We start from the raw sequence: 8,736 nt of genomic DNA, 5'->3' as shown, positions 1-8,736 counted from the left end.
CACCAGGGAAGCCCGAGACTACAACTTTGCTCTTCTTTTTCAAGATTGTTTTAGGTATTCTGGGTCCCTTGATTGAAATTCCATATGAATTTTTTTAGAATTTATTTTTTCATTTCTTCAAAAACACCATTGGGATTTTGATAGGGGATTCATTGCAATGAATCTGTGCACTGCTTTGGGTAACACTGTCATTTTAACAGTATTAAGCCTTCCAATCCAAGAACACAAGATGATTTCCATTTACTAAGGTCTTTAATTACTTTCAGCAACATTTTGTAGTTTTCAGTGTAAAAGTCTTACACCTTCTTGGATAAATTTATTCCTAAATACTTTATTCTTTTTGATGCTGTTGTAAATGGAATTGTTTTCTTAATTTCCTTTTCAGGTTGTTCATTGCCAGTGTCTTTTTCACTTTGGAAGGATAATTTCACCAGATACAGAATTCTAGGTTAGTGGGTTGTTTTTTCTTTCAACACTTTAAATATTTTACTCCACTCTCTTCTTGCTTGTGTGATTTCTGAGGAGAAGTCTGATGTAAATCTTATCCTTATTCCTTTATAGGTAGGGTGTTTTTCTTCTCTGACTTTCAAGATTTTCTCTTTTTCTTTGGTTTTCTGTAGTTTGTATATGATATGCCCAGGTGTACACTTTTTGGTATTTATCTTGCATGATGTTCTCTGAGCTTCCTGGATCTGTGGTTTGCTGTCATTAATTTTGGAAATTCTTATCCATTATTATTTCAAATATTTCTTCTGCTCCTCTCTTTCCTTCTCCTCTGGTATTCTCACTACATGGATGTTAAATCTTCAGTAATTGTCCCACAGTTCTTGGATATTCTCTTTGTTTCTTTTCTTTTCTTTTCTTTCATTCTTTTTTCTCTTTGCACTTCAGTTTGAGAAGTGTTTATGGCCAAATCTTCAAGCTCACTGAGTCTTTCCTTAGTTATATGCAGTTCACTGATGAGCCATCAAAGGCACTCATTTCTGTACAGCGTTTTTGATTTCTAGCATTTCCTTTTGAATCTTTCTTGGAGTTTCCATCTCTGCTTACATTACCCATCTGTTCCTGCATGTTGTTCACTTTTTCCATTAGAGCTATTATTATATTAATCATAGTTAAAAAAATCCCCATTTGATAATTTCAAATCTCTGCCATATTGGAGTCTGGTTCTCATGCTTGCTTTGTTTCTTCAGACCGCAGTTTTTTAATGCCTTTTGTATGTCTCATTATTTTTGGTGAAAGCCAGGCTTTTTTTTATATATTGGGTAATAGAAACTGAGGTAAATAGGCTTTTAGTGTAAAGTTTTATGTTTATCCGTCAAGGAGTCGCGCTGTGTTTAATCTTTGCTGCAGCTGGAGGTATCAAAGCTTCCATCTCCCCTGATGTCTTTGTTTTTCTCTCCTCTACTGCCTTTGGATTTCCCCTGAAACTCTCTCTTAGGTAGATGCTGTGTTTCAGCTCTTAGTCATAACCACTCTGATTCTCCTGCAGCTCTGCTGATGTGTTGGCAAGGTATTGGGGAGGAAAAGCATTCTATAATCTTACGATTAAATGGGCCGGCGTCCTTGGGCTGTGACCTTTAGAAGAGTCCCTCAGCCTTCTCCCCATCCCCTTATGTGAGACAAGAAGACCAGTGGGGGCTCGATTCACCCAGTTGTCCTCTCCCCAGGTCACACTGGCTCCAACAAGAAAGTTTCTCCTGAGGGCTGGTTCCTGGGCAAAGAAGGGAAAGCTCTGAGTGTATTTCGAAATACCTCCTCCCTTACCTGTCCCCTCCCACTGCCACAGACACTGGAGGTCTTCCTGCAGGATTCACCATGAGAACATGCTCAAGCTCCTGTAGGTAAAACGCACCGAAGACCCGCCCCCCAGTGGTTTTTAAATCTTAAGGTAGTCCACACCCAGGCTCCAGAGATTCTCCGTTAGCCTCTAAATGAGCCTGCCAGCTGCTGCTGCTGGAGCAGAGGCTTCCCAGCCAGTGAGCCAGGAGTCTCTGCATTCACTTCTCTCTGGTTTTCTGGTGATGGTTGGCCCTCTGACCTCAATCTTCTGGTCATTCTAAGAAAAGTTGTTGATTTTTTTCAGCTTTTTTCTTGTTGTGAGGATGGGAGTGATGGCTGCAAGCTATTTATACGTCAAAGTAAAAACCAGAATTTGTGAATCTAGATAAGTTTTTTTTTTTTCTATAACTGTCTTCTTGTTGTGTTACTTCCTTTCATTCCCTTTCATTGCATATTTTTTCTTTCTCCCTCATTGTCGGTCCTTTTAGTTTTTCAAACTTTTATTTTATATGATCCTAGAATTTTTTTTACTTATTCCTTTAGCTCTCTAGTACCTACTTTTTGTTTGTTTGTTTTTTTTTTTTAAAGGAACTCATTTATTTATTTATTTTTCGCTGCGTTGGGTCTTTGTTTCTGTGCGAGGGCTTTCTCCAGTTGCAGCAAGCGGGGGCCACTCTTCATCGCGGTGCGCAGGCCTCTCACTATTGTGGCCTCTCTTGTTGCGGAGCACAGGCTCCAGACGCGCAGGCTCAGTAGTTGTGCCTCACGGGCCTAGTTGCTCTGCGGCATGTGGGACCTTCCCAGACCAGGGCTCAAACCCGTGTCTCCTGCATTGGCAGGCAGATTCTCAACCACTGCGCTACCAGGGAAGCCCAGTACTTACTTTTTATTTGGTGTATATATTATTTCTAAACTTTTCCCAGATTTTTTTTACTTTCATAAGTTGTTAAGTTACTGAATGAATAGATTTAGATCTTTGTTTATTTTCAAGTTTTGGGTTTTTAAAAAGAAAACCTTTACTGTTTTTGTAAAATCATAGAGCCTTGTTATAAAATTTCTACAATATATAACTGTACAAAGAAGAAAGTAAACATATACACACACATATAAACATATTCGGACATACTTAAAATCCCACCACCAAGGAGTAATTATCATGAACATTTGGTGAACATCATTTAGCCATATTTCCAATGCATATATACAGAGAGACAGATTATAAGAGCAAATTTGAGATAAAGAGAATCCCACTATACATGCTTTTTTAAAAATATAAAGTATTGAGGTTATTTTTAGATAAAATATTTTACTACAGTATTTTTGTTTCTAAAAGATCTTTCTAAAATATATGAAAACAGTGAAGTAGTGCTATCCCAGTTTCATGATCAAATTTATCTACCGAAACATTTATAAAATTCGCTCTATGGAAATATCCCTTCCACCTTCAACTATCAGCTATGCCTCAGCTTCTTTGTCCGTCTCTCACAGACAGAGGACACTCTAAACTTTTAAGAATATGAGACAAATAGGTCGCAAAGCTAAAATTACAAATCTTGTGAAAGAATCAGGACTTAATGTTGTTGATGAAAATGACATGGTAGCCTCACAGGTAAAGCCATCACTGATCGAAGATCTGGTAGATTTAGAACAGGTAGTGATTTTAGAGGAGAAAAGGACAAGGATGATGGCCAGGAAGGAGCTTCAAAAGAGAAAGGTTTAGAGGTTGAAGGATTAAGAGAAGCTCTTGGGAACACATTGAAGAATGTCTTGAATCATCTGCGACAAGAGACTCTGTTTTAAAAGGTGAAGTTGAAGTGGGGCTTCCCTGGTGGCGCAGTGGTTGAGAGTCTGCCTGCCAATGAAGGGGACACGGGTTCGAGCCCTGGTCTGGGAAGATCCCACATGCCACGGAGCGACTAAGCCCGTGAGCCACAACTACTGAGCCTGCGCGTCTGGAGCTTGTGCTCTGCAACGGGAGAGGCCGCGGCAGTAAGAGGCCCGCGCACCGCGATGAAGAGTGGCCCCCGCTCGCCGCAGCTGGAGAAAGCCCTCGCACAGAAACGAAGACCCAACACAGCCAAAAAAAATTAATTAATTAATTAATAAATTAATAAAAAAAAAAAAGGTGTAGTTGAAGTGAAGGGATGTTACAATGCAGTTTTTAGATCTGGCACTATTTATGCATATTATGACCCATCCATTTGGCTTCTGGTTATACATCTGTCACAGCTTGTAATGATGTCTACAGTTCTCTACTCCCTTCATGTTGTGGAAATAAAGACCGGCCAAGAACACACAGGCTGTTGATTCAGGGCTTGCTATCGCAAGGGAGTCGGCCACCAGCACTTGTGTTCAGCAGAGCCTTGAAGGCAGGCAGGGGAGTGGGGAGCTGCACAGTGAAAAAGGGGAAGGCTCAGGTGTGCCCTGCTGGGGGCTGCCGGCACAGGGAAGCTGGAGGTGGGCTAAACAGAAGTGGGACATCTTACACGACTGGTTGGGGGCAACTTAGCTCTTCTGCTTTGCCCTGTGTTGACAGTAGGGGTAAAACACACGGAAGCCGGCATGGACCAATCCTGACTGCCTGGCTGATGGCCGCAGTAGGCTGTGGTCTGGCTTCCTGGGCTGGTTGCTGCAGAGATTGTGGGTCGGCGTTCTATTGTCACGTACGGTCTGGCTGTTGTCCATTTGTATACTTAGTCCCTCCATGTTTCCATGCCGTGTCAGTTGCCTGTTGTCACAGTAATGCCCTATTACAACCCCTCTCCACCCCAGACTCAGGGGGTTTCAAACAATAGGATTCATCTGACTTATGCGTAAGCCTACATGTTGGCGATTTTGGCTGGGCTTAGCTGGAGGTTATTCTGGCCTCATCTGGGATGACTTCTCACATGAACAGCCAACTTACTAAGGAAGAAACCAAAAAGAGCTGTCATTCAAATAGCATTGGCAGGCCGTCGGCTGACCTGGGCTGGCTGGGGCAGCTGGGGTCGCTCAGTCGTGCCCCACAAGCTTTTCATCCCCAGGCTGGCTGGCCTAGGTGTGTTCTTCACGATGACGGCAAAGTGCAAAGGGGCCACTCTGGCCTTTGTTTGCACGTGTGTTACTATGCTGACAGTCAACGCAAGTCACAGGGTGAAGCCCAAATCAGAGGGGCGGCACCGCAAAGGACTGGGAGAGTGTCTGGGTACAGGAAGAAGGGGCGGATCCAGCTGGTGTGCGAGCTCTTTGCCTGCGACTTTGTGTTTGTTCACCCCTCGCCCCTGGGCGTGGCCACATCGTGTGCTTTGTCTGGACAGGTGAAATTGTGGGGTATGAGAAGACAACTTCGTTGACATATGAAACATATCATTACTACTTTTTAAGTGAGATCTTAGCTCATGGGTCCAGAATTTATTAACTCATCCAGACACTTTAAAATGAGGCCATTAAACTACTTTTATGCAGTTGCCTATGTATTTTTTTCACAGCTCAAAGGTAAGTTGGAAGTAAATGTGTGAAAATTTTGTGTCATACGTGTCATTCATATGGTATTTATTTTCACTGTTACTGAAATCCTCTAGAAGTTTCCATATGAAGTATCCATTCTTTTTTTTTTTTTTAAATTGCACTCAATTTCTTAGCTCTGAGCCTTTAGGTAGCAACAGTCTTTTACATAGGTTGTACTTTTCATTCATATTAAATCCTATTATAATAACTGTCACTATCTCTTTATTACCCTTAAAATGATTCATAAAGAAAGTGAGTTTGGAGTATACTTAAGTACAGCAGGTGTGTGAATTTTGTAAGAAATCATCACGTTTTGTGTACACAGCAATGCATGAAGTTGAATACTGAAAGGGTCCAGCTGCCTCAGTTGTGACAGTGTCGAATAGGAAATAAACACCACACTGGAACAAATGTCATGTTAAGAACTTCTACAAAGCTTAAACTTCTTTAACAGAAAAAGAGGTAGTTTTTTTTGTTTTTTTTTTTTTTAAAGGTAGTTTTATGTAAGTAGAAATACAAAAAGAAACTGCTAAATGAAAGATAATACATGAAATATTAGTTCTCTTTTTCTAAAGCTGTTCTATTATGTTATACTCCTCTCAGTGGCTTGGTTTGGGAGTATTTTCACGTATACTTTAATTGAAGTTTGTTTCTGTGTTATTCTCGACATAACTACTTCATGTGGCCACATCTTTAGATATATGTTTGATTTGTTTATTCATTAAACTAATACTTATTAAACGTCTATTCTATGAAACTATGATGCCAAGAACTCTAGAGACATTACAGTTAAGTCAGTTCAGAGCCCTGCCCTCAAGGAGACTTTAGTTTCAAAGGGGGAGAAGAACGAGTGTGTGAAGAACTGAAGTTAAGGTAAGAAGAGCTGCCCTCCACTCGTGGAGAAGCATGGGTAAGCTGGGGTGGGGTGGGGGGGAGAGATGGCCCTCCTGGCTTTGGGGTGACGGGCTGGAATCAGAGAAGCCTTGCAGGGGAAGGTGGACCATGAGAGACCAAGAGATCTGGGCACAAGGCGCAGAGCAAGTGTCCTGGAAGGAGTCACACAGGTGAGCAGGTGGGGAAGCTGTGTTCGGGACCAGGTGAGAGCAGGTTTGGCTGCGGAAGGAGGGAGAGGGGACAGGTTTGCAGAGAGCCGGTGGGAAGTGAGAAGGACCAGAGGTGCTGAGTGAGGGCAGGACCCGTCAGGACTGTGCTGTGAGGAGCCTGACCTGGCAGGAGTCGGCCGGAGAGAGGAGAGTCTGGGCTGGAAGAGCTTTCCGGGAGGGATAGAGCAGCATTAGCGACGCGGGCGGGCGGGAGGGCGGCCAGGGTGCCCCGGAGCTCGGGGACCAGGTGCTCGGAGGCCGCAGGAGACAGTGTTCTGTGCACGGAGCCGGTACTTAACCTATGTGGCCTCAAACAATCACAACTCATTAAAAATAGTTTCAATGTGGCAAAGAAGAAAGCTTTAGGTTCCTAATTGAGACTTACTTTTTTTTCCTGTAGGAATTTCCATAATAACTTAAAAAAAAGATGTCGACAGCCATGAAACTAAGCATCACTAAGGCCTTCCAAGTGAGTACACGTAGCCTTTGCTGGAGAGTAAAGAGTGAAGACGGATCTTTTGCTGTCACTTCTGATGTTGCCATAGCTCAGTGCTTCTTGCACGTTTTGTCACCTCTGATCTCACAGAGGAAGGCCAACCGCTTTCATTCCGCAGTTTGCAATTTCCCTATTTTTGTTCTGTGATTATCAGTTGTTGCCCAAATTGCGTTACCTAATTTTTATGGGTCGTTATGGGGGGAGAAGGATTAGTCACATTTTGAAATGTTAGCTGAGTTTTGAATTTACTGATTTTTAGATTCTGGCAGGACATCTGAATCCAAAAATATACTAAAAAAATTAAAACCAGCAATCTCATGGAATTGAACATAGTTTTGCTTGTTTTTCTTATCTGCGGTGTTCCCAGCACACAGTTCTGCAGCCCACCCCCCCAATAGGAGACACCCAGCGAACGTTTGTGGAATTCATCCTTTTCTGTGTTGGAATACCCATATGATTTAAACCCTCCAACCCTCCGTTAGGGATAAAAAAGGAGGACTTTTTTCTTTGATTCCGGAAGGGTTTTGAAGTAAAAGATCAGTGTATCAGTTCTTAAACCATTATAGTAACTATGTTTATTAGGATAAACTGTTCTTAACACAGTGCGATAAAGCTTGGGTTTTAGAAGTAAAAAAGACAGGTTCAAATCCAGGCTCTGTCACTTACTAGGTGTGTGTGTGATCTTGGGCAAGATCTAGCCAAGTTGCCCAAGATCTTCTTTGTGCCTTAGTTTCCTCACCTGGAAAATGGGAGTAATAATATCTGCCTCCGGGGATTTTTGTAGGGTTAAGTTAGGTAGTATATGTAAATTAAATTAGGTGATTTTGTAGGATTAAGTGAGAGAATATATGTAAAGCACTTACCTGGTGCCTAGTAGGTAGCACGTGCTTGGAAACGGTTGGTGTTTTTGCTGTTAGTAGTGGTTACAGGTGGTGTAATGTACAACCAGGCAAAGCTGGTGTTTCTGTCCCGATGAATTTGATGGCCAGTCCTTATCAAAGCGTCCCTTGTGGTAAAAGTCCATGCGGGAGAGAGCTAGGCTGTGTAGTGTTGCTGATGATATGGAAGTCTTGCTTCTATACCGTCTGGTTGGGCACAGATACACTAAAAATTATTTTTCAACTATGAAAATAGAGGCAAATTAACTTGTTTTATTTGAACTTATGTTACTTAGTTTAAACTTTACAACTGGGTTTCAGACAACAGCAGATTGAAATCACAGTTCTCTGAACAATGGAAATTTCAGTGCTTGTAGTATGTGAGTTTTATTTATGTCTTTTCCTTATTATTTAAAGCTCTTCGCGCTTTGAGAATGTAGTAGAGTTCTATCATTTCAGACCTCAGAATTAGCATTGAAAACATGGGATTCTTTACCTGGATTGATGAAAGTAATTTATTGTTTGCTGGGTCAAACACAGCATGCTATTTGTCACACTGTGGTTTGTGTATCTTTCTAGAAGCTTTCAACTTTGATCTGAGTCAAAGTACACTCAGTAGCACAGATGACAGTTAAAAAAAACCCCAGTGATGTGCATTGTCACTCATAGAAACTCTAAATCAACAAGTACAGAGACGCAGAGTGAAAAACCCAAGTCCTTTAAAGAGGCTTGTACGTTCTTGTGAGAGAGCAGACCTGGGTCTTTCTCGGGCGAGACAAAGGTGTGGGACAGTTTATTAGTTCAAGGCTGAGCTCCCTGGGTGCCATCTGAAGGCGCCTCTTCAAGGACAGATCTGGCCCTTGCCGGTATTTTAGGTAAACACTCGCATTTAAAAGACCTTGCACCGCAGGGCTCCCCGCACATAAAAGCGGCTTTCTTAAACTGTCATCAGAGCGGATTTTAGAACGTGCTTTTAATACTTACAAGGTTG

General features: G+C 42.0%; 1 long non-coding RNA gene across 1 annotated transcript; it reads left to right on the top strand.

The window, feature by feature from the left end:
- Positions 1-2,604: 2,604 nt before the first annotated feature.
- Positions 2,605-6,540, top strand: LOC309631932. The gene is made up of 3 exons (XR_014246648.1): positions 2,605-3,585; positions 3,908-5,730; positions 5,762-6,540. It is a non-coding gene; the product is annotated as an uncharacterized lncRNA (long non-coding RNA).
- The last annotated feature ends 2,196 nt before the right edge of the window (positions 6,541-8,736 follow it).

This window comes from Balaenoptera borealis (assembly GCF_965194805.1).
Source record: "Balaenoptera borealis genome assembly, chromosome: 7".
NCBI classification, from domain to species: Eukaryota; Metazoa; Chordata; class Mammalia; order Artiodactyla; family Balaenopteridae; genus Balaenoptera; species Balaenoptera borealis.
This window is presented reverse-complemented; position numbering and strand designations above follow the sequence as displayed.